Source organism: Helianthus annuus, chromosome 17 (assembly GCF_002127325.2).
Source record: "Helianthus annuus cultivar XRQ/B chromosome 17, HanXRQr2.0-SUNRISE, whole genome shotgun sequence".
NCBI lineage: Eukaryota > Viridiplantae > Streptophyta > Magnoliopsida > Asterales > Asteraceae > Helianthus > Helianthus annuus.
In genome coordinates this window covers 101,760,148-101,762,867 of record NC_035449.2, presented here as the reverse complement: position 1 = coordinate 101,762,867, position 2,720 = coordinate 101,760,148, and positions in this window count along the sequence as shown.

Genomic DNA, 2,720 nt, shown 5'->3' with positions numbered 1-2,720 from the left:
AAAAACAAGTACTTAATTCACACTTAAAGCAACCAACCCACTTCAACATAGTTTCATAGGGAATAATTGCTTTGTTAGGGTATGTCGCATCTACTCTACATTAAGTAGGGTGTAAGTGTACTCGACTTAAGATGTTGATTTCCTTTGTCTTATGTTTGATTTTTTATCTTTGTAACATGAAATGATTGATAAACTAACACAGAATGTTTAGAAAACGATTTTTTATCTTTGTATATGTATTTGTTCCTTTGTGTATATATTTATTCTCAAATATATATATCAATTGCTATATATTGTTTATGTATCTGGGTTGATGATTGATGAACAAATACAGAATATCGTTAACTACTGGTTATATTAAGACTAACTAAATTGAAGATCTCAATAGTGAATATCGTCAACAACCTTCCAATGATAATTACCGGTCTCATCCTTTCATTTGGATAAAATTCCAAGTTTCTTTGAGATCGGGACTTTAAGAAAATCAAAACAACAAATAATAGACTTTTATGGCATAGATAAAACAAAGCCATGCTACGTATAAGAAAACTAACAGAAAATGAGTACCGCGTTGTAAATTGTCGTCGCCGCCGCATCGCGCGGGTTTACTACTAGTATACACATATGTATAATTTAAAATTGACTATATACATATGTGTATAATTTAAGATTTGACAATATACATATACCTATATAGTCAATTTTAAACTACACATATATGTATATTACGAAAAGCTTAGGGAAATGTGTGGTTCAGAATGATTCTCAAGTTTCTCAAATAGGGTGGACTTCTCTTAGGATCCCTATATATTATATATACATATATATATATATATGTGTGTGTGTGTGTGTGTAAGATGAAACGAAAACCCACTTGAGTTGAGAAAACTCAAGAAAACCCTATGTAACACTTTTACTTTTTTTCTATAAGAAACAGGAAATGTAACATAAATGTATTTGAACATTTTTATAAAAAAAAATGTAAAAAACACCTACTAGTTTTTTTTTTAAAAAATATTCAAAATTTGTATGTTACATTTTTTTAAACATATAGTCGGTACAAGCTCTGATTCTATCGGTTTTGAGTGCATTGAGTGTAAAAGAGTTGAAAGAAAGTTAAAACCATCTTTCAATCCTTTCTCGCCATGATTAAGTCTAGATCTTATGCAAGATCTTTGTTGGTTTATGTGGAAATCCATAAGATCTAAGTTGTTCTCGGTGGATTGAAGCCAAAACATGAAGTTCTCAAGAACACCATGATGACGTCATCCTAGAACACCTCAAATCTAGTGATTTCACCGTTAAAAGTTAAGATTCAAAAGATAGAAAGGTGTAGAATCAAGTGTAGATCAAAGATGTACAAGATTTAGGTTGAGATCTTACCAGAATCGCGAGAAAATTGAAGAAAAGTGAGGTTGAAGCGCTGGTCGGACGTTAGAGAGCAAAAGTGGAAAGTTTGATGTGGACAGGGGGTATTTATAGGGTTTCCCGAAGTGGAAAGGGGCTGATCGATCGGGTGGCAGCCCGATCGAGTGGCAGCTCGATCGATCGGCTGGTCGGTCGGCTGGTCTCCTGGTCGATCGGTTACTTAGTTCGAGTGTTTGGTGCAACGAGTTTTGCCGTTTCGATTGCGATTGCGAGCGTGGCGATGCGATGAAGTTTCTTTTCAAATTACTTTTAATCCCAACTACTATATCTAACATGTAATCATCCTAGATTACTTGCGTTTAGCATTTGCGATTCGATTACGATTCGATTACGATTCGAGTTTCGATTGCGTTTCGAGTGATCATCACAACATAACATTAATAAACATGCACAAGTAACACATAAGAGGCACACACGCACATAAAAATATCCAAAATGCGTAATTCAAGTTGCGAGCGCGATTGCGATAAGCGGTAAAGCGATCAAATATGCGATAACTATCGAATAATCCTCGATTATTAATAAATACTCCACATAATAATACAACTAACGCTAAGCATAAACTAGACTTACTGGAAGTCAAAGAATTCAAAACAGGAATTGAGCAAGGAGTGGCAGATCGCAATTAGCAATCTTGTCTCCCTTTGACTTCAATCTTGACTTTGACTTTGACTTTCGAAACACGGGGTGTTACAACGATGGCCAACAGTAGATCATACATGTGTTAATAGATCATATTGTGTCTTAATGGATCACGACAACTAATATTAGGCATGGTTGTAAAACAAGGTTTCCAAGGCCGAGTACTTCCCGAGTAATCGCTACAAGGTAGGCTGCCGAGGCGACTTTCTTCGACTCCGCCTAATTACTCGGAGTCGGTCAAAAGCAGTCAACATTGGCCAGAATTGGATCTAGTAGGTCAACTCGGGCCTAGTTTGACTTGAATAATAATAAAACATAATTTCTATGCCTATCCTATTAAGGAATGAATATCATTTTCACATATTTTGTTATAAATATTAGTAAATTTATGTTATCTGACATATATTTATTCTCTAAAAAGTAATTTCTTTACAATTTAACATGTCCGAGTACTCCCCGGGTACTCTCCGCCAAGACCGAGTACTCTCAACTCCCTGATCGACCGACTAGGGAGCGCCTAGCGACTTTTGCAACCATGATATTAGGTCATACATGTCTTAATGGACCATATCGTAGAGGTGCACAAAATGATTTTTTCCATAAATGGTTTGTTTATCCGATCCGCCGGTTTTTTCTCATTTTTGCTTTAA